The following is a 24,623-nucleotide window of genomic DNA, read 5'->3' as shown; positions in this document are numbered from 1 at the left end:
TCAGGAGTGGAGAACATGACTGGAACTGACATACTGCGCTCTTGTCACTTCCACTTCTATCCCTAGCCAGAATATGTGAGTGCAAAGCTGTGTGAAATTAAAAAAATCATAGTCCAGAGATTTTAGGTATGTGGCCCATTTCATTATTTTATTCCAGCCACCTTATCAACATGCTTTATAACAAGGAAGTTATTCGGCCAAATTAAAAAGAACAGAAAAAATGTGTTAGTGAATTCTTTTAGGAATAGAAAACTGAACGATATGCTTTGTCAGTTTTCTTGGAAGATATTCTCTGAATTCTCATTTACTGAAGAATATTAAGAATTTTGATACTCATGCCAAAATGTTTGCCATGGTTGCACATCTACTTAAATTATTTTGTTTCAGTTTATAAACATCTCTGGTTCTAGAAGAACTTTTCAAATAGGTAATACAGGAATCTCTAGAAAAATTGATTTTTTTAAACCAATGCTATAGCCAAATGAACTAAGTCATTATGAGTCTTTTTAAAATATCACTATATCATTATTATTATAAATCCTGAGAAATACTTCTAAAAAGTCTTTAAAAATAACCATCTTTAGGGATCCCTGGGTGGCGCAGCGGTTTGGCGCCTGCCTTTGGCCCGGGGCGCGATCCTGGAGACCCGGGATCGAGTCCCGCGTCGGGCTCCCGGTGCATGGAGCCTGCTTCTCCCTCTGCCTGTGTCTCTGCCTCTCTCTCTCTCTCTGAGACTATCATGGATAAATGAAAATTGAAAAAGAAAAAAAAAAAAAAATAATCATCTTTAAAAAAAAAAATAACCATCTTTGTTGCTCAAGTAGTTTATTCATACCTCAAATTCAACTTTAAAGCCATTTATTTACATAATACTACTTCATATGGATTTTAACTTCTTCCCTAGTTTTCATAATGATCCCATGAATGGTTGAACATGATTCACGTTGATATGTTTTGTTTTAAACATAAATCATTCTGATAATGTAATGAAACTATTTAATTTATATAATAGAGCTTCAAAGAATCTCTCTCCTTTTTTTCTGCCTTTAAAATTATTTGGATTTTTTCCTTAGGGCATATGCCTGCAAATTAATTATTATATCAAAATATAAGATCATTTGCATAGCTCTTAACATATTTTGCCAAATTTGTTGAAACAAGTTGTGCCAATTTACTGTGATTCTAGAATGTATAGGCATATCCTGCTTCCTGGGCCCACTGATGACCTGCTAAACAGTAGTTTTTGGCTCGTGGTGCATCCTGAGCCACACCTACCTTTCGGGCCAAATTAGCAGGAGAAAAGAGCAGGCCACCATCACCTCCCACCTTTTATAGCTCATACCACCACTTTTGCCTGCAACAGAGTTGTAGTTTCATTGCTGAGACTCTCCTAGGATGCACACAAGGAAAGTCTTGAGAGTTCAGTCCTACAACGTACCCTCTTCCTGGTCCTCTGATATAAAGAGCTTTTTCTGTCTCTCTCTGTTCACAATTCCAGGAGATACATTTCAGGAGATACATGTGTCTCAGTAAAGAGACATGGAAGATAAAACAAACAAATAAGCAAATAAAATTAAAAATAGACTGGGATAGATCTCTAAAGTATGGTCATTCATTCTTCAAGCTTTGATATCTCTACCCTGTCCATCTGCTCTTTTTTATTTTTTATTTTCATTTTTAGTTTGAGTAGACACACAATGTTACATTAAGTTTCAGATATACAACATAGTGATTCAACAAGTTTATATCTTAGACTATGTTTTATGCTATGTGCTATGCTGACACGTGTAGCTACCATCTGTCACCACACAACACTATTACAATATCATTGACTATATTCCTTATGCTGTGCCTTTTACTCCTGTGACTCATTCATTCCATAGCTGGAAGCCAGTATCTTCTACTTCGCTTCACCTATTTTGTCCAACTCCTGACTCTCCTCCCTTCTAACAACCATCAGTCTACCTTCTTTTATTTAATTTTAGAGACCTCTAGTAGCTGCTTTATGAATTTTGTCTGAGGATTTTAGTCATTATCAGTGGGAAAGATATCAACAAAATTCTTATATATGATCCAGTATATTTATTCCTTTTTATACTGGAACCAGAAACTATCAATAAGCTTTTATTTGGGAAAGTATGAAAATAGATTTTATTCTTTGTGTCATTAGTTGATTTCAAAGATTGTGGAGTGTTGACAACATACATTGGTTTTGAGCTAATCTGATCCAGTGACTGAGATTTACCTTTAGTTCATTTCTTTGATATGTGGAATTATAGCACTTGGACCACTTAACCCTATGTTAAATAGTACAAGCTGAAAAATATGACAGCAGTTTTTCTTTTTTCCCCCAACCTTCATGTAGGAGCTCAGATCCAGGGTCAGTAATTTTTTTTTCTGTAAAAGGCCAGATAGTATTTTAGGATTTGTTTTAGTAATATTTTAGGATTTTAGGATTGTAGAGACAATATAATACCTTTTTCAACTACTCACCTCTGTTGTTGTAGTGTGTAAGCAGTCCTAGACAACATGTGAATAAATAGGCATGGCTATATTTAGCCAACGATCTATAGTTTGCCACCTTCTAGCTTAGAACACTGAATTGACATCTCTGTGCCTTGGGACTGATCCACTAATAAAGCTCACCATAACATTTCACATGGATTCAAAAATTTCGACTGAGTGAAATGTACATTTGTATTATTTTGGGGTAAGTGATACTGCGTGAGACTGGACTGCTAGTAGGTATGGGCCTCTGTTCTGAGGTTTCCAGGAGTCAGTCACAATCACTCCAATTTACATTTGTCTTATTATTTACACGTGTGCCCTTGTGAACATCTCATAAATTAAATGGCCTAAATTAAAATTCTTATATATGATCCTAAGTAATCTGAAAAAGAGGAGGGTGAAGCTTTCTAATTTCATTCCAAAGTTTAAAGATACAGGACAATAACTTGAGTTGATAGTTGCCAGATTCCAGGTTGAATTGTCACCTTCTAGGGACAGAATTTTAGAAGATTCAAGTATTTCCTAGCATTTATTAAGAAATTGTTTAGGCGCCTAGATTCAGTATAGCACTCCAAACCAGAAAGACCTATATTCAGCTTTTTTACTATGGCACCACATAAATGTATGTTCTGTCTTTACATGAAACCTGACATTAAAATAGAAGTTTTTTTTTTAATATCCTGAGTACTTATAATTACAGTTGGCCTACATTAAAGGGCTTCTGTATAAATCAAGAGGACTCTCAATTTTTCAAATTCACAATTCAGAATTATCTAGCTCTATTAACATCCCATTATTTTCCCAGGGTTCTATCACTCATATTTCAAAAACTAGTTATGACAGGACCAGAAGAAATTACAAGACAAAACATAAATTTGGGTTAAAATGATCTAAGGAAGAGATGATAACCAAAGCCATAAAACGTTATATATTTTACTACATAAATATGACCAGCATTTATGTGGCAATTCATGCCATAAATTGTCACCCCACAAACACTCAGCAATTTCCTTCAAATAATTACAATTCAAGAAGGAAATGAACCTAATATTGCCAACTTTACCATGGGGATTTCAACAGGGAATCCACAAATACAGTTGTATAAAACATAAATGTAAAGATGTTGAAACACAGAGAAGAGGATTGAATGGAAGGCAAAATTTGACTTAAGAAAAAGTAGGATAAAGGTAAATGAAAGAAAATGTCAGGCATCAGAATATCTCCTGAAGTTATGAAAAAGACAGGCCCTTATCTCTTTTCTCCCAGGTTATAGTCATCTATTTCCTTGCCCAAAAAGTAATTTCCAATAGTATTTGCCACTGCTCAGAGTAGCAGAATACATACCCATTAAGGCTCACTTTCTTAAAAAGGTGTACTAAGAATATGAGTATAAGCCACTCAGAGGCTTTTACTGGTTATATATAAATAACACCACACAAGAGATGACAATCCAGCATTAAACTTTTCTTTTATTAACAATGCGACAGAAGCAACTTTAATTCCCATAAGTGAGAAATTATATGGTTCTGCAAAGAATAGCCACTATTAGTGTTTACAGAAATCACATTACTGGGGCGCCTGGGTGGCTCAATTGGTTAAGCATCAGACTCTTGACTTTAGCTCAGGTCATGATCTCAGGACCATCAGATCAAGCCCCCCCTCCCCCCCGCCCACACACACACACCTTCCCCATGCAAGATTCCTTGCTCAGTGCGGAGTCAGCTTGAAATTATGTTTCTCTCCCTCTGTGCCCTCCCCTGCCTCTCTCTCTCATCTCTCTCTCAAATAAATAAACACAACCTTTAAAAAAAATCACATTGCCAGGTGAGGTATTACTCATCATGCCTCACATGGCTTCTCAATATATGCATAGTACAACATGTCAGGACTCTAAGGGGCTAAATAGTAAGGTATGTGAAGAAAAGCTTATAAGTTGACTTGTTCTGAGATTTTATTCTTTCAAAAAATTCTAAAAAAAAAAAATTCTAGAGGTCATGAAATGGACCCTATTTCTTAAACTTATTCACCTTGCTACCATTATAAGGAAGAAATGGAAGAGACTCAGTCACTATACATATTGTCTGCCAAGTGTCAAGACATCACTCACACTTGGCTTATCAGGACCCACTGAGAACAAGAACTACAGGGAGGGCCCTGTGCCTTGGGAATGAAGATTACACCCAATCCCTTTTTCATCCTCCTTTCTAACTTCATTGAGTATGACTTGGTAGTCTGGACAGATTTTCACTTTGAGCAAAGCAAATCTAGCAAGGGGCTTAAAAAAAACAACCTACATCAACAATGTCCCTTGGTTCCTTTCTCATGACATTTTAGAAAAATACTAATGCCCCCTGAAATAATGTTGAGTGCTGGAAAACCTGATATCCTAAATTATTAGGGAAGGATGATAACATATCCATTCAATCTCTACATCTAGTTAAACTGGTGTATTTATTTTTTTAAGGTTTTATTTATTTATTCATGAGAGACACAGAAAGAGAAGTAGAGACATAGGCATGAGAGAAGTAGACTCCCGGCAGGGAGCCTGATTCAGGACTTGATCCCAGGACTTGGGATCACACCCTGAACCCAAGGCAGATCACACCCTGAGCTCCAGTACTGAGCCACCCAGGCGTCCCATAAACTTTGGTGTATTCGTTACTAGACAATTTAACTCTGTTCTTAGGTTTCCTCATCTGTAAAATAATAGCATCTACTTAATTGAGAATAATAAAAGAATAGACTCTAGGAGATACCAGAATAGGAATAAATAGAAGAACAGCTGACAGAATGATACATTTGCCTTGGGGAAAAGGAATTGGATGTGGAGGTGATATAAAATATGTTTCTGGGCCAGGAATATGAATAGGGCCTGATGTAACAGAAGAGTCTAAGCAATTCAGGAGGAGGAGCACGACTAACACACTATTACAGAACTAGAAGCAGATGTAGATAATTCATTATGGAAGAACATAGGGTTACAGGTCATGATGCTGAAAACTTAATGTGGGATATAAATGTGACATGTTCTATAGCTTCCCTGAGGAGTTTGAAATTGGTGGTTTCCATGGAAATCTATAAAATATTTTTAATGGACAGAGTGATGTGAGCAGACCAAGGGTTATTTGATGGCCTTCACAAAAACACAGCAGTTCTGGCAGAACAATGATGAAAATAAGTCATTTGGCTGTGTTGAAGAAAATTAGACCATATAAAAATCAAATCCAGAGGGACTGTAGATCTAAATGTGAAGGGTAAATAAAGCCTTGAGAAGAAAATATAAAATGTCTTCATGACCTTGGGATTGGCAAATATTTTGTAAAGAGATACCCAAAACCCCACTAATCATAAGGGAAATTTTTTAAATGAAAAACTCTTGGGGCATCTGAGTGGCTCAGTCAGTTAGTTAAGTGTCTGACTCATGATTTCAGCTCAAGTCATGATCTCTGGCCCTGGAATGGAGCTTTGCTTTGGGCTCCATGATCATTGGGGTCTGCTTGTGGATTCTCTCTCTCCTTCTCCCCTTGGCTCTCCCCCTGCTTGTGCTCTCTAATAAATAAATCTTTTAAAAATGAACTCTTACTTATCAAAAGACAGCATTGAGAGTAAGTCAAGCTACAGAGAAAGATGATGTCTTCGATCTCTATATCTGGCAAAGAACACACATCCAGAAAATATGAACTCCACAAATTAATACATTGCAGACAACCAACCTAAAAGAAAGTAAAAATATGCATATCAATGATGCAGAAATTATACTCATAGATACATACAATAAAATGTATACATTTACCAAAAAATATGTCCGAGAATGATCAGAACTATTAACCAAGTGTCTATCAAAAGGATAAATTTTCATACATACATATGATGGAATCCAATACAGTAATAAGAATAAATAGTTACACATATACATAATATGGACAAGTCTCACAAACATAACATCGTGTTTGAGAAGTTTGACATGTAGAGGACATTCTACAAGATCCCGTTTCTATTAATCTGACATATATTAGAAGTCAGTAGTCAGTAGAGTGGTTATAGGCATAACAATTAAAAGGAGAAATGGAGAGTCTTCTAATATGTCCATAGCTTTCCGTGTCTCAATCTGATGTTTGCTACATTTTGTGTTTACTTTGAAATTCATAAAGTTGTATTCAGGATTTATGTACTTTTCTGAGGATATACTAGGATAAAAATTACCAAAAAAAAAAAAATCAGATGAATTTCTACTTCCAGCATTGTGGCTAACTAAATATTCTGAAAAGGCTTCCAATGCAAATGCCAAGATACTGGATAAATTAGAATAACCATTTTTTAAATCCACAGCTGAGCACAGAAGAAAGTACAGGAAATATGCATGGGGCGGATAAAAACCAGAAGGAATCTGAAACCAGAAATATATGAAATTTGAAGCCTGTGTTACCCTGAGGGCACACATTTCCTAGGAACCCAGAGTTTGGGGATTAGATTGCCACTCTGGGTTACCAGACTATATACAATTTGACTCTCCTCTTCACCTCTCTGGCCATCTTCCTTTCCCTCTTTCTCATTCATTGATAGAACTTTGATATAACAAAGTAGTTAAACCAACCTGACAAACTGTGAAGAATTCTTATAGGAAACATACATGTGAATTTCAAATTGAGTGCTTTCCTCCCTCAATTTTCCCTAAAATACATAAACAATTCTCTTGCTTTTCTCACACTCTGACAGTAAGTGGGCTTACTCTCAGCAATCTTGTGATTTACATTCAACCCACCACTTAAGGACACTCTTTTTTTTTCCTAACCTAATTTAAGGTACCAGATGACCTTCTATTTAACAGATACCTTATATACATCTACTTCTGGAAGAAAATAATGTTCTGCAAGAGTTCTGCATTGGAATTCAGAGGGGAGAAAAAAAGCACCTGGCACCAGGCCTGACATTTGCACTAAATCTGTGATGACTTCGGGCAAGTTACCCAACTCATTTGGGCCTTAGAAACTTCATTTGTCAAATTTAGTGAGTGGACACTGATTTTCCAGACATCATGTGGTAGGAGAAAAAAGCATTTGCTTTGAGGTCGAACAAATTGAAAATCTGTCTCTGCTCTGGACCAGGTAAGTAAATTGATATAAGCATATACTGAAACCCCAGGCAGCCCTTAAAGAGATGAAGTGGACCCACATGCCTTGAAATAGAAAGATTTTCAAGACATGTTGTTAAGTAATAAAGAGCAGAGCAATATAAATGGCATTTCATTTGTAAAAAAGAATAAATATGATGAATAATACATATGTAATCAATAAAAAATCTTTGCAAGGGGAAAATCTCCTCTGTAGATTTAAAAGGAGAGGGAGTATAATTTTCCTGTATTCAGTGAATAATTAACATGTGGATGTATAACTTACATAATTTTATAATTAATATTTACAATTTTTTTAATGGCTGGTACAAAGTTGTTATTAAAATTCATTTCACTTTTGTGTGGCAAATAGCCTACGAAGCTACTGATTTGGGGAGTTAAAAAAATACTAAGAATGAAAATACTTGAAATTACTGGATTATCTGACATGATACATTTTTTCAAAAATCAAGTTTTACAGTGAGTCCTATTTATTCAGGGTTAGTGGGACTTAGGTGTGCAATCAAGGTTGAGCAAGAAGTTTGGGTACAGACAGGAAAAGGATAAAGCATTTAGCCATATCATTTTTCTTCAGAAAGAAGACTGAAACAGAACAGGTGATGAATGGGAGAGCAATTATGCAGGACAAAGAACGTGGTTGTGGCATCTTCCTGAGATTACAGAGGCAGCCAAACAAGTGTCTCTGGTGGAAGTAAGTAGAAGCTACTAAAGGTGATTATACATTTCTAATGTAGGCTTTCTAAGTACAAAAGTGAGAGGAAAGGGCATTAAGTAACCTGATATAAAGTTTTTAGTCTAGGAGCACCTGGGTGGCTCAGTGGTTGAGTGTCTGCCTTTGGTTCAGGTCATGATCCCAGGGTCCTGGAATCAAGTCCTACATCAGGCTCCCTGCAGGGAGCCTGCTTCTCCCTCTGCCTATGTCTCTGCCTCTCTGTGTGTCTCTCATGAATAAATAAATAAAATCTTTTAAAAAAATAAAATTTCTAGTCTAATTGTCAAATTCAATGTAAGTTATAAAACAGAAGGTGTACCAAAGAGAGAAAATTCATAGGTATAAGTTTTTCTGACCACTAAAGAGCTATTTAATAGGACACCATTTTGGAAGGCACTGTCCAGAAAAAAGAACAGTCCATTTTTCTGGCAATGAGACTGAATCAAATAACCACCCTGAGCCCTGAGTGACATAAATGAGCCTTATTTCTCATAAGTGTCCCTTTTGCCAACTGCTCACAAATTGTAGGTTGGCTTATTGAAGGACTCCTGAGTCAATGGTGCTGTCACTTTGTCTTTTGGCCTTTTATAAAAACCAGCCATTTTAGCTCTTTTTAAAGAACATTCTTCTTTTCTCCGGTTTACTAGATCCCAAATATCTATCAGAAGTTCCTGAATTCTTATTATATTTTTCTTTCTCTTCAACCATGGTTGTTGTAGAGGAATACAGAGGACATTTACATGATGTTCAAGTAAGGAAGACCTTTCTAAGCCCGATAGAAAGCTAAATAACCTCAAAAAGATGAAACATGGCAAATGCAAATAATAATATATTCCTAGCCACACCTAACCTTGAAATTCTCTGGAAAGCAGTCAGAAAATAATCTCAGAGAAAAAAATAAATATCTTCAGAAATGGCAAAAGCCCTTAGCAAAAAAAAAAAAAAAAAAAAAAGACAAAAAATGTCTCAGTAAATTTTACTAAGAACTTAGCTAAAAATCTGAGAAACAAATTCTCTGATAAATTTATTTAAATTAGGGTAGTGAATGATTTTTCATATGCAAAAATGAATATTCTGAGTGTACATTTTTAAATATAGTTAAACTAATTAATATATCAAAATAAAGATATTAAGTATCTTCATCAGAATTAAATCCTAAGTATCCTCAGTTATAGCAAGGAGCAAATGATGGATGTCAGCATCCAATGTGTATGAGGAGGTGAGACACTTACTTTGACTATTAAGTAGAATGAGCCATGCAAAGGCCAGGCACTTGGTAGCAAAGACTGCTAGTATTCATGAAACCCACCTGTTTCTCACCTTTCCCAGCCTCCATCAAAGTTAGATCGGTGTCATGTGCTGAAGTTGTAGCCAATGACATGTGGGCATAAGTGACATAGGCTACATTTAAGGTTTACCTTAACACACCTGCTCTGTCATCCATTTTCTCTCTATAGTGACAATGGAGACCGTGTGTTGACAGCATCATGAGATGAAAGGACTCCTGAACTTGGGGAATGGCCCCCAAGGAGAGCTGCCTAACCCATGATGTCACCCAGAATAAGCCTTTATTCTGTTAAGTCATTGTGATTTCAAGGTTGCCTTGAAATATTCTAGGAGAGCCTAGAAAAGTGCTATTGAAATTTTGGTGGGCATAAAAATTTTCTGAAGACCTTGTTAAAATGCAGGTTTCTGAGTCAACTCCCCAGATATTCTGATTCATTGAGTCTAAAGCTGGGTAAAATCATTCCTTACTTCTAATCAACTCTTAGTTTTTGTTGATGCTGCTGGTCTACATTGGCCTAACTATCCTGAATAAAATAGTAGGAGTGGAATTAGATAAAGTTTGTGTAGAAGATGTGGCTTTTTTAAAAACTTCAACTGACTTCCATAAACGTTCAGATTCTTTTAGTCATTAAAATTTCCATCCTGGTTCCTAAAATCTGAGCACTAATCATTTTAAAGATTCAGTATCATTAAGCACTTACCCTCCTCTCTTCTTACACCAGCTAGAACAGAGGTATAGCAGCTTAGCAGGATGGGAGAGGAGAACCTATTTTACTTACACCTTTTTCTTTTTTCCTTTCTACATGCTAGCCCAATGGTGTTAAGATGGACACACATGTAGAGGATGCAGCAATGTCTACTTTGCCACATCTAAAATGTGGCAGTTCCCTATTTCTGTTGGCTGTAACTTCTGTTACTAACACTTCTGTGGCACTCACCTCTATGTGGCATGCTTTCAAACGTGTCTCTCATGTGGGCACACTGGTAGGCTCTTCCAGAAGCCTTATGGGGTTTCCCTCTATTATGGTCTGAATTGTCCTCCTAAAATTCACAGGTTGAAGTCCTAACCCTCAAGACCTTCAAATGTGAACATATTTAGAGACAGTGCCTTTAAACAGGGCATTAAGGGAATGAGCAAAATAGGGGAAGGGGAGTAAAAGGTACAAACTTCTAGTTATAAAATAGTCATGGGAATGAAAAGCATAGGGAATATAGTAAATAATACCATCAAAGTGTTGCACAGCGACAGATGGTAATCACACAAGCCAAAGAGAGGCCTCAGAAGAAGCCAAACACCTTAATCTTGAACATCGCATCTGCAGAATTGTGAGAAAATAAATTTCTGTTGTTTGAGCCACTTGGTCTGTGCTTTTACATTTCAAAAGCCCTAACAAATAAATACACCGCTTGTATGGGAACTCCAGCTTCTCAGAAACAACCCTGAAACACCTTCTCAGCCTTTACTCGTGTTCCTATTGTTAAAACAAACAAACAAACAAAAAACATGCCTTTGTCCAACAGAAGGGTTGACAAAATTACTCATAATATTTCATTTTCCAAAACCTCCATTTGGCCCATGGGAAATCTGCATGCCAAAAAATAATTAAAAAATAAAAGACTCATAGCCACCAATCCTCTCTTAGTAGTTGCCCTATTCTCTGTGCTCTGGGAAGATTCAAGACTCTAATCCAGGCACTCAACAATCTTTTAGGCAGTAGCTTACCCAAGGAGCTAAATCCATGACCAGAGAAAATGGTGCAGACCACCACAAGGTTTCGGTGTTCTTCTCTAAGAGATTACTTCCTTGCCCCTGGTGAGAGGGAATCACATCTACTTATGAATCTTCCGCTCTTTTAAAAAAGAGAGTTTCTGGGGTTGCTGGGTAGCTCAGTAGGTTAAACATCTGCCTTTGGCTCAGGTCATGATCCAAGACCCTGGGATGTGAGGTTCTGTGCTTAGCAGGGAGACTGCTTCTCCCTCTGCCCCTCCCCCTGTTCATGCATTCTCTCTCTCTCTTAAATAAATAAAATATATATTTTTATTTATTTTTTTAAAATAAATTTTATTTTTTTAAAGATTTTATTTATTTTCTCATAGAGAAACAGAGAGAGAGAGGCAGAGACACAGGCAGAGGGAGAAGCAGGCCCCATGCAGGGAGACGGACGTGGGACTCGATCCAGGGTCTCCAGGATCACGCCCTGGTCTGCAGGCGGCGCTAAACTGCTGCGCCCCCGGGGCTGCTCTAATAACATATTTTATAATAAGTGTGATTATATGTATAAAATGTGTGATTATATGTATAATATGTATATATATATGTGTGTGTGTGTGTATGTGTATGTGGGCTTGGCTCCAAACCCTGCGGTGGCCTGAGGTTTCAATCTGGATGAATCTAATTAGAAATTATTTTCTGATTTGGGGAAGTACCTATGGTACACACTGATGTAATACCATCAGAGGCATTCAAGGAAGCATTTCATTACCAAACAACATTAATATTTCCGCAGCAAAACCCCTGAATAGTCACACTAAGTGGGATAAATATAGACTGTAAATAACTTCAGCTAAGTTCTAGTCATGCTTTGACAGCAAATGAATTCGGGTAAGGTTAGGTTTGAATTCCAAATTAGTGGGAAAACATTTTCAATTTTAAGTGCTTTTTGGGTTTCAGAATTGCAAGATAAGGGACTGTGGACCTATATTACAAAAAAAAAATGTGGAAACAAATGTTCATCAAATAGTTATCTTCAAGTTGTGGTTCTTAACATGTATGCTAAGCAATCATTTTTCAGTGGTGATAGAATCAACATTTAAAATATGAAAGCCTAAGATACACAATAAAGTGAGATAAACAAGTTTCAAAACGGTGCCATTATGCATTTCTTCTGAACCTCAGAATTCTGGTGACATTTCTTTTTCTTTGAGAGAAATAATTGACATGCAAGACTTGAAGGCTACTAACAGGAAACATGCAGATTTTATAGGTTGTCCGGGGCCTTTTTTTTGTTTTTGTTTTTTGAGGCTTAACTTCTTCTAGTAAATATCATCTTTTCTACCTATAAGTAATGAAACTTGTTAAAATCAATTAAGATGAACCTAAGTGACCAAGAGTGAGTGACAGTGAGGACAAGAAGGTGTCCAGAGAGCACCTCCATGAAGGTACAAAGAGTCATGTTGTCAAGGGTAAATGTAAACTAGACACTCCTGAAATTCCTCCTCATACACAAGGGTTATTGTCTGAGTGAATTAAAGATCTTCAATTTGAAAAACACAGGGCACTAAAACTCACACCAACATTAAAAGGACAAATTCCCTAATATTCAAAAACACTGCAAATCAACAGGAAAACACTAAAATCTCTTTAGAAACAAACCAAAACACATGAAAATTCATATACCAAAGAATATGTGAGTCTATTTTTTAAAAAAATATGCTAGGCAGCCCAGGTGGCTCAGTGGTTTAGAGCCATCTTCAGCCCAGGGCATGATCCTGGAGACCCGGGATTGAGTCCCGCCTCAGGCTCCCTGCATGGAGCCTGCTTCTCCCTCTGCCTGTGTCTCTGCCTCTCTCTCTCTCTTTCTCTCTATGTCTCTCATGAATAAATAAATAAAATATTTTAAAAAGAAATTTAAAAATTTGTTATTTTAGAGAAAGAAGTGTGTGTCTGTGTGTGTGTGTGTGTGTGCGCACAAGGGGGCAGAAGGGCAGAGGGAGAGGAGAGTCTCCAGCAGACTCCTTGCTCCACACACAACTCAACAGGGGGTTTAGTCCCAGGACCCTGAGATCATAACCTGAGCTGAAATCAAGAGTCAGCCACTTAAATGACTGAGTCACTCAGGAGCCCCTGTAAGTAACTCTTAATTTTTTTTTTTTTTAAGATTTGTATTTATTCATGAGAGACACAGGGAGAGAGGCAGAGACATAGGCAGAGGGAGAAGTAGGCTGCCTACAGGAACCCACTGCAGGACTCAATCCCAAGATCCCAGGATCACAACCTGAGCCAAAGGTAGACACTCAACTGCTCAGCCATCCAGGTGCCCCTTAAAAACTCTTTAAAATCGGGGTACCTGGATACCTCAGCGGTTGAGCATCTGTCTTCAGCTCAGTTTCTGATCCTGAAATCCAGGATCAAGTACTGCATCAGGCTCCTTGCAGGGATCCTGCTTCTCCTTCTGCCTATGTCTGCCTCTCTCTGTGTGTCCCTCATGAATAAATAAATAAAATCTTTTAAAAAAATTTTTTAAATCATTCTTTTCCTCTTTGTCTTATTTTAAATATTTTCTATGGCTGTCTTTAAGTTTATATAAGAGACCTAACTTTACTCATAAGGCAGTTGCAGGTTGAAACTACAGTGAGAACTTTAACTCCCAACCAAGTGATATAACTAGATTTACCCTCCCACCTGAAACAACTCAAAATGGACACAATATCTTAAACAATGATTTTAAGACACAAGACATCACTCAAAAGGAGGACATGTTTCTCAATAAACTGGTAACAAATAAGATGAACCCTTAGGTAGCCCCTGCTTACTACTTTTGTAGAGCTCCCAAGCTGGGGCCCAGCAGACAATCCTGAATGGAGCAGATGGAGGCGAGAAACTAGAGATTCAGGCTGCTGCATTCTCAGCATAGGGCCTCAGGACAGAGCTACACAGGAGAGAACCCTAGAAAGCTGAAAGATCTCCCTCTGCTAGTTTCCTCGCAGGTACTTTAAAAGAATTTACTTCCCCTGTAAGTAATAAGTCACTTTCTTCCTGGCTGTTTATGAGATTTTTTTTTCTCCTTGTCACGGGTTTTGAACAATTTGATTTTGATTTAACATAGTGTAATTTTAGGTTTCGTATGCTTGAGTTTCATTGATGTTCTTGGTTCTGTGGGTTTGTAGTTCCATCAAATTCTGAAAATGTTTGATGATAATTTCTACAAATATTTGTTCTATTTCCCTTCCCTCACCCCCCACCCCCTTGGGACCTCTATTGCTTGTATTTTGTTTGGCTGCTTGAAGTTGTCCCAAAGTTCACTGACGCTGTTATTTATTTATTTATTTGAGGGAGAGGGAATGTTTTTTCCTCTGAGTTTCATTTTAGATTGTTCATACTGCTATGTCTTTAGGTTCTTTTTTCCCCCCTTCTTTTTTTAATGTTTAATCTGCCATGGATCCTATCTTATAATTTTGCTTCTCATACATTGCATTTTTCATCTCTAAAAGTTCAATTTGGGTCTTTCTGTATCTTCTAGGCTGCATTTTCATTTCTGAACATATTAAAGTGTGTTATAATAACTGTTTTTGTGTCCTTTCCTGTTAATTCTCACATCTGAGTCAGGTCTGGGTCAGTTTCAATTCACTGATTTTTGTTATCATATGGGCTGTACTTACTTTCATGTTTATTTCTACATCTGGCAATTTTGGATTAAATTCTAGATATAGTGAATTTTGCCCTTCTGGGTACTAGATATTTTTGCATTCCCATAAATATTAAGTTTTTTTCTGGGATGTGGTTAAATAACTTGGAGATAGTTTGATCCTTTTGGGTCTTTCAAAAAAAAATTGTTAGATAGGACCACAGGAGTGCTCAGACTAAAACTGATTATTCCCCACGAGTCACACAAATCCTTCCATGTATACATTGTCAAATGCCTTGTGAATATAAGATTTTCCAGGCTGACTGATGGAAATATATGCTATTTCTGGTGCTGTGTGAGTTCCAGAAATTGTTTCCTCTAATCTTTTTAAATAATGGTTCTTTCTTGGCCTTGGAAAGTTTCCTCAAAAGTATCTTAATGTTCTGAAAGGAAAACAAGAATTTAACCTAGAGTTCTTTAATTAGCAAAAATATATGTCAAAAACCAAGGTAAAATGCTTCTTCACAAATATAGAAACTGAAAGAAGTCATCAACAGCTCACTCTCATAATAGAAATGTTAAAAGAAATGCTTCAGGCAGAAGGAAAGTGATTACTAATGTAAATATACATCTATAAAAGAAATGAAGAGCATCAAAGGGCAACTACATGCATAAATATATAAAAATTTTCTCATCGAGGGGCACCTGGGTGGCTCAGTGGATTAAGCATCTGATTCTTGATCTTGGCTCAGATCTTGATCTCAAGTTGATGAGTTCAAACTGCATTGGGCTTCATGCTGGGCATGGAAACTACTTAAAAAACAAACAAACAAAAACAATAAAACAATCCCTAGTGACAGAAAGCAGATTATTGGCTATAGCAGAGGCAGGGGGTGGCAGGGAGGGAAGAGAAAAAGAAAAGAATTACAGAGGCATGAGGAAACATTTGGGGGTGATAGATATGGGGGTGATAGATATGATCATTGTTTTCATCATGGGGATGGTTTCATGGTCATGTACATAAGTCATAACCCATTATACGGTACACTATAAATATGTTCAGTTTAGGGTATGTCTGTTATTTTTTAATAATGCTGTTTCCAAAAACTACACTGAAAAATTAAATGACATGTGAGCAAGGTTATTCCACGTAAGGTATAAAAACAATAATTCAATGCAACCTAATGACTAAAAACAAGAGACTTGTTAAATTATGCCCATCCAAGAGAGAAAGCAAAATATCTTTATGTATGGCTATGAAACAATCTCCATGATATATTGTTATGAACACACATACACATATACCCCTCAAGAATAAATACAAAATGCAGACAAGTTTATATTTTCTGTTTCTGTTTTTGATATAAAAAGAAAGGATAGACTTTTCATGTCACTGTTCTATACCTTAAACTAATATTATATATCAACTACACTTCAATTTTTAAAAAAAGGATAGACAAGTAATACTTGCCATATCTGGAAAGGATACATGAGAAAGTAAAAATATTAGTATCAGCAAGGGGACATGGATGGTCACAAGATGAGAGTGGGGGAAAATTACTTCTTAAATATTATCTTGATCTTTTCTCTCTTTGAAACATGTAAATATCTTACCTACTTAAACATATTTTTTAAGAACCTGGGAATGTATCATACTAATTAAGAATTAGTTAAGCTCCTGCCAAAATCATTTATATTTCCTATAACTTAAAAAAAAAAAAAAAACTAGTGAAACTCTAGATTCAGATAGCTTGTACTAACCTCATGATTTGGGGTAACTTAGTTAAACTCTGTCTCCATTTCCTTAAAAGTGTAATACAGATAATGATGGTGTCTCCTAGGATCTTTATGATTATTAAATGAACATTCAGAACCTGCCACTATAATAAACATGCAGTATGTTTTAGATATTATTTGCATAGGTTCAGTTAAATATGGCTGATTATAGGGGCACCTGGGTGGCTCAGTTGTTTAAGTGTCTGACTCTTGGTTTCAGCTCAGGTCATGCAAGGACCTGGGATGGAGCCCCATGCTGGGCTCTGAACTAAGCAGGGAATCTGCTGGAGATTGTCTCCATCTCCCTTTGCTCCTCCCCTGCTTATGGGCTCTCTCTCTCTCTCTCTCTCTCTCAAATAAGTCAATAAAATCTTTTTTTAAAAAAAAAGCTCGTTATAAAGAGCTCTGCCTGATTTGATTTTGGTTAACATTTGTAAGTTACAAGTAACTCCAAATGCTTGCAGTTTGACTCACTTTATTCCCATCTCTTTTCTCATACTGGACTGACTCACCAAGTCAGTTCAATGGGCGTTCGATGTTTAGAGGAGCATAACCATTGTTTCAAATAGATAGGGATTCGATAGTAGATGAGGTCCTTGGAAACAATTTGTCATCTTCCTCATTCTAAAGAACCACATCATGTGTTACCATTATTGATTGAGCCCCAAGAGCTTACTCAAAACTCTGAAGAGTACAGTCTGAATAAATATGTATTTACACATACATGAGTAGCTAATTATATATAGACTTCATACACACACACACAGGGAAGAAAAAGAGCTCTGAGAGTTTAAGGGATTCATCCATGCTCACACAGCTCATGGAGCAGGAGCTGGGAATGGAACCTTTGCTTGTAACCAAAGTTGTAGTATCTTGTAGCTTATGACCTCTCTTTATATGTTTCTTTCCAAATATATGACATACAGATAAGAGTTCAAATCCATTTTATCTTTCCTAAGAGAAAGGAGCAGATCTCATTCCTGGTATATGAAACAAACAAAAACCCAAGGGGCTTGGAGAGTAGACCAAGTTCGTAAAGCAAATGACTAGAAGAGGTGGAACAAGATCCCAGACCTCCTGAAACATTTTTTTTCTTTCTTTAGAACCATATTATCTTCTCTTTCCTCGTCTCGACCCCCAAACAGGCCAAACAGAATCAACCACCGAACTTAGAAAGACTTGGGTTCCTGCACTGCTCTCTTCTGAACGACCTGTGACATATTTCCTAGCTGATTAGTGATATGATGATCTTTCTAACTTTATAAAGGAAGAGTTTTATGACAAGAAAGGAAGAAGAAAGAAGGAGGGGGGGGGTGAATAGATTTAAACCAATGTCACACATCATGTATTGTTCTATTATACTGCATGTTTTTTATGTATGATGCTAAATTATCAATGAAAGAAGTATATACATCAAGTTTTATGGCTCTCAATGATGTGGTCATCATTTGGTTATTTTTTATTCCTGTGCTGTAGGTTGCAAGGATTTATTGTGGAGACAGATGAGGGTAAATTTTCTCTTCAAAGGGCTGTGGCTAAAAGGCTCTCACTCTTAGTGTTTACAGTGTTCTGGAAATAAGTGTAAACAAGGTGTTTATAAAGCATCTCTGACAGTAGTCTGGACATTGGTATATTCCTAACACTGCAGCATTTTTTAAAGTAGGGATTACTGGATCAATTTATATCTTCTCTAAAATAAAAAGTGAAAATAGCTAAATCTTATTTATGTTGAGTCCGTTAAGTCTCAGAGACTATGCTAACGTGGCATGCATTATTTCATCTCATCAAAACAATACTCTGAGATGGATATTATTTTCATTCCCATTTAGTGGATGAAGCTTCTAGGCACAGGGCAGTAAAATAACTTCCTCAAAGTCACACAGCCAGTATATGGGCAAATCTATCAATTGAACCCAAGTATTCTGATTTCCCAGTACCCTGCTCTTCCTCCTTATCTAAGAATCAGAAATTAGTGTTCTTGTCCTGAACAATGATTATTTGTATCTGATGGACACTAAGGTCTGTGAGATTTACTAGGATTTCATTTGAACTCATGAATGAGATGAAGCTTACTGACTTACCTAAACTTTTAATTTCAGATCTCTGTGCTAGTTATTTATTTATTGGCCTTACTTCCTAGACTTCCCCTGTTTTTTTTTTTTAATTTCATTTCTCATCCACCTTTCACTGGTGATATCTTGCTATATTTTATGCATTCCCTGCTAGCTGCCTTACATCCCTTCTGTAATAAATAAATACATGTATAAATACATACCAAAGCAATCATCTCAGAAAGAGGATGGTGGCTGGTGATATATGAATTATACACCTGCAGTGAGCAAGTAATTACTTCATTATATTTCCATCATCCCCTTTAATTAAAAATTCATTCTCTGTAGTTGAAGATGCCTACAAAACTATCACCAATTTCTCACGAATTAAGGATTTAAAATCCTGAGTTTTGAGCAAAGACTTTTACCAATATAAATAAATAGATCCACCACTTAGCAAAGCCAATGAGGCTGCCAGAATCAATATGAAAAAGGCAAATACCTCCAGAAAAATTTCTGGCCAATTCATCATATATGCTACATCTCAAAAGTAAAATAATTCATAAGGCTCACTGAGACCACACAGTGAAGAGTTTAGCATTGTTAATTTGGTCTTCAGGTGTGGGATTCAAATAGCCTTCCACGCCTCATCTTCTATTTCATAATGGATCTCTATTTCATATACCTAATATAATATAATTTCCTTCCCCTCCTCTTTAACCAAATAAATAAATTATGGATCTGGAATTTAGGTTCTAAAGGGCCTTATAGATAATGTAGTGTTATCCTCATATTTTACTAAAGAGAGGAATGAGTTATAGGATGGTTAAATAATTGCCTAAGATCATGCTAGTTGGGGCACCTGGATGGCTCAGTAGGTTAAGTGGCTACCTTCAGCTCAGGTCATGATCTCAGGACTCCAGGGAAGGAGTCTCATCTTGAGCTCTCTGCTCAGTGGATGGGGTAGTAGTAGATACGGGAGGTAGTCTGCTTCTCTTTCTCCCTCTGCCCATCTCCATCACTCATATTCATGCTCTCTTTCACACAAATAAATAAATAAAGTCTTAAAAAAAAGATAATAATGCTAGTAAGACTCACTACTAGGACTAGAATCTAGGCCCCAGAGCTTTAATTTTTTAAGATATTTATAGTAAAATCATACTGCCTATTTCTGAGAGGGAAAAAAAAGTTTTGGCTTTTTTGGCTACTGGGATATTTTACCAAGTATACAGGAACTCAAAACAGTTTAGCAAGGTTGTTAATCAATAATTCTACATTTTCAGAACAATATTTTCTAAAAGAGAAAAGATTTTTCTAGAAAATGTCTTTTACCTGTTAGAAATTCCATCTAACATGAAAGAGTTGAGAATCAAAGTGCAATACAGAAAGTCACAGAAGTACTCAGCAACTCAGCAATTTGCACTGTCAGTCACATCATGGCCATCCTATTCTTTTAAGGTTTGTAGCTCAGTGAAACAAGTTCAGTGTGACAGGAGGAAGAAAGTGAAGTGGCTGGTTTTATCCATATGAAAACAATTGTCTTATGCTATGAACTGAATGTTTGTACCCTGCCACCAACTACATATGTTGAAACTCTAATCCCCACTCCAATGGTATACAAAGGCCTTTGGATGGTAGGGCCTTTGGATGGTAACTAGGTCATGAAAATGGATATTAGTGTCACATAAGAGACATGAAAGAGATGTGGTGCCTAAGTGGAGCAATCATTTAAGTGTCCAACTCTTGGCTTTGGCTCACATTGTGACCTCGGTTGGTGAGATCAAGCCCCCTGTCAAGCTCCACACTTAGGGTGGAGTCTGCTTGGGATGCTCTCTCTCTCTGCCCCTCCCCTCTCCCTGTGCTCTTTCTCTCTAAAATAAATAAATAAATATTTTTTTTAAAAGAGAGACATGAGACAGATGATGTTTTTCTCTGCTCTGTGACACCAAGAAGGTGGTCATCTACAGACCAAAGAGAGCCTTCACTAGACCCTGAATATGCTGACACCTTGATCTTGTACTTCTAGCCTCCAGCACTAGGAGATAAATGTTTATTGTTTAAACCAGTACATTGTATACTGATATAGTGACCTACACTAAAACATTTTTTAGAATTCATTTATTTAACTATGAAAGGGAATGCTTTTAGGGTGGTTCTATATGATCAGCATATCAAATTAATAATAATGTTGTTAGAAGATTTCCAGGAGGAAAGCCTGTTGATATTTTTTTCTCCTGTGAATGAATAGGGCTAAGAAATTGAGATAAGGGTGAGTGCAGAAAAGTTGTAGGTAACTAGATTGGTGGAGTTTGTCTATTTGAGTGAAAAGTTAATTTTTAAATATATTTTCTCAATCAACAGAAAGGGTATTAAGAATTAGATTTCCCAAACACTACTTTTTAAAGATCAAGGGAATATTTTTAAATTTACAATTTGATGGGGAGAGAATATCAAGTTATAACAAGAAGGATTTGTCAGGAGTAGCTGATGGCTGTGAGTCTTGAATAAAATAGAACACAGGCATTCAATACAACCTAATGCTTTTGCCTTTACTTGATTTCCCATATGTCCATGGTGATCTAAAACAAAACAAAACAAGACCGTATACAATGCCTTTGGGATTAAACAATTGATTTCCTGGCCCAGAGAAACCAGATGTTCTTATTCGTCATAATTTAAAACCTCTGAATCTCAGTAAACAATAAGCATGCAATGAGGATCTATAAATAAAAGGTTGGCTCTATGCAGAGCTTAATGAGAGAGAAAGCACACTAAGGAAAGTACAATTGCTACAATTATTTCAGTGCAACCTGCCTGTCCATGTTTTAGACAAGTACATGGACATCTCGAGCTCACTGAGGGGTGACAAAGTGGATGGAGAGAAAATGGGGCTGTCAGAGTCACCTATGATTTGTGTCTCTCAAATCTAAGTAGAAAGAGGAGTCCTCTATATTTAAATGTGAGAGTGAGAGGCGTTGGTTTGATTTATTTTACATAACTGATCCATATTGGATATGGAGGGTGCATTTGGTGTTTTACTTATAAGTAATCTTATATATTTCCTTAAATAATATGTCATTTCCCTGTGAAAAATAATTGCAACTTACCCTACTGTTCATTCCTCATTTCATTGTCACTCCATAAAATCAAAACCCTTAAAGGTGTAATTCTACTTTTGACCGAGTAACAGGAATTGGAGTTACCCTAACCCATAAAAACATGAAATAAAGTAGAAAAGATGTATGAAACAAATATTACAGATGTTGGACATCAGATAGTGCCATCTGAGAAAGGGGAAACAAACAAAATGAGCCCTGTGGCTGCCACAGCTTACTGAATGGAGTGAGTTTCCCAGCCACAAAGCAGGAAAAGGAAGCCCAGAGGTCAGTTTCTGTGAGGCAGAAAGGTAGGGCTGAGAACTCAGGGAGGCCAATACAGCTAGAGCATACAATTGAGACTGTTAGAAACATAGAAGAAATAACAATAACACAACTCAAACTCTAAGAGATGAAAAATAAAATCTGAGATAAAAATATATGCTGGATGGGTTTCATGGCATATTAGACACTGTAGAACAAAGGGTAATTAAATTGTAACAATAAAAGCATCTAAAATGGAAAATGGAAAAAGAGAGTAGAGAAAATGCACAGAGTTGTGTTATGGAAAAGCTTTGACCACCCTTACATGTACAATTGTACAATTGTCCAAGAAGAAAAAGGGAGAATTAAAAAAAGAAGAAAAAACTTGGAGTGTCGGGATCCCTGGGTGGTTCAGTGTTTTAGCGCCTGCCTTTGGCCCAGGGTGTGATCCTGGAGTTCCAGGATCGAGTCCCGTAACGGGCTCCCTGCATGGAGCCTGCTTCCCCCTCTGCCTGTGTCTCTGCCTCTCTCTCTGTGTCTCTCATGAATAAATAAATAAAATCTTTAAAAAAAATTTTGAAGTATCAAATTTTACAAACTTGATTAAAACTATAAACATATGCTTTTAAAAGTAAAGAAACAAACAAAAACTACCAAAGGCATATGATAAATTTCTTAATGCCTATAATAAAAAGAAAATCTTAAAAGTACTCAGAGAGAAAAGCCAAATTATATTCAGGGAAACACAGATAAGAATGAGTTTATTTATAGTAACTAAAACAGTACAGTACTGGCCTACAGATATATAGACCAGCAGAACAGAATAGAAAGCCCAGAAACAAACCCACACAATACACGGTCAACTCATCTTTTACAAAGTGCCAAAAATACACAATGGGAAAAGGACAATCTTTTCAACAAATGGTGTTAGGAAAACTAAATAGACACCTGCAAAAGAATGAAACTGGACCTTTATTTTACACCATATACACACACACAAAAATCAACTCACATGGATTAATGACTTAAGCATAAGACCTGAAACCATAAAACTTAGTTGAAAATATTAGGCGAATAGCTTTATGACATTGCTCTACACAGTCATTTCTAGAATATGACACCAAAAGCACAGGCAACAAAAATAAAAATAGACAAAAGTTGGATGGTACTAAACTAAAACCTTCTGCATAGCAAAGCAAAGAATCTATAGTGTGGAAAGGCAACCTATGGAACAGGAGAAACTGAAGGATGTTGATGTATTCTCTGACACTTATCCTTAGGCTTGGTACAGGGTACCTCCTTTGGGCCCTTCCTGGTTGGGATATAATTAGAGAATGGCTGAGCAAGTAGATAATAGATTCGATGTTCCTTTTCCCCAGAACCTCCAGATTCCTTCTTCTGTGGCCTACCAAGGAAATTCCAGCATTTCAACTACACAGACTGCAGGCTACACCTAAGTCCAGGCTTCATTATTATTCAGACTAGAAGATGTCACCAACACTCCCAAGTGCTCTGGACAACACATGAGATCCCCTCACCTAAAACTGCAGAAGGAACAATGGAGTGAAAAATCTCTGTATGGGTGCCCATCGCTTGTGATTAGGAGGCTCCCAATGACATGAGGCAGCCCCTGTGATTACACTTCTAGCGTGTGTTACTGCTTATATGATGATCATGCTCAAGCATCATTTCATGTGTGTAAGACAAAAGAATTTTTACATCTTTGGCAATAATTATTTGTGGCTTCTCCTCTTTGTCCTAACAAAAACTATCAAATCCCTTAGTAAAGTTATATGCTTGTGAGAACATCCATTCTTTATTATTTTCACAGAACTTTTCACTAAATCTAGACTTCTCAGTAAACTCCATGCTTTTCTGCTCTACATCCATTCTTATGGGAAGGTCTATATGACCATACTAATGAATTGTATGCATTCACTTCTCTCAGTGCATTTCTTGGTCTTATATTTTTTTTTCTTCTAATATATGTGTGAGAGAGTTAGGCCTTTAAAAGTCTTTTATTTTCTAAGTTGACTTGCTTAGGAGACAGTTTCACTTAATAATGAAGGGAAAAGGAAAGCAAGCATGCAAACATTTTCAAACACCACCCAAACAGGATATGGTTCTATAAGAAAAGAAGCTACAGTAGACTGTGGTATATTCTACACTCTTTTAGCAAGACTAAAAAATAACTTAAGTGTTTTTTTCTAGCTTGGTTTGTGGATTTGTTATAGTTTTTTTTTTTTTTAATTCTGGTAGTGAAATTATTTTCTAAGTCCTCATTTTGAAGGTCCAGAGAATAAGGAATACTTGTATTTAGCAGGCTTTGGGACAGAAATCATTGAATTCTACCCTTAGAATTATTACATAATGATTTATAGTCCTGTTTGATATGCTAGACTCCTTATTCAAGGGAACTCATCCTATTCACTTTTATTCTATTCTCTCTCCCTG

The 24,623-nt window shown here is 36.6% G+C and overlaps 1 long non-coding RNA gene across 2 annotated transcripts; it reads left to right on the top strand.

The window, feature by feature from the left end:
- Positions 1 to 7,498: 7,498 nt before the first annotated feature.
- LOC121495901 lies at positions 7,499 to 24,261 on the top strand. Of its 2 annotated transcripts, none has more exons than XR_005989065.1 (3): positions 7,499 to 7,613; positions 8,214 to 8,330; positions 23,549 to 24,261. It is a non-coding gene; the product is annotated as an uncharacterized LOC121495901 (long non-coding RNA). The 2 variants fall into 2 exon arrangements; XR_005989064.1 differs by lacking the exon at positions 23,549 to 24,261 and adding an exon at positions 9,809 to 10,937.
- The last annotated feature ends 362 nt before the right edge of the window (positions 24,262 to 24,623 follow it).

Source organism: Vulpes lagopus, chromosome 7, assembly GCF_018345385.1.
Source record: "Vulpes lagopus strain Blue_001 chromosome 7, ASM1834538v1, whole genome shotgun sequence".
NCBI lineage: Eukaryota > Metazoa > Chordata > Mammalia > Carnivora > Canidae > Vulpes > Vulpes lagopus.
Note: the sequence above shows the minus strand (reverse complement) of the source record. Positions and strands in the feature narration are given on the sequence as shown.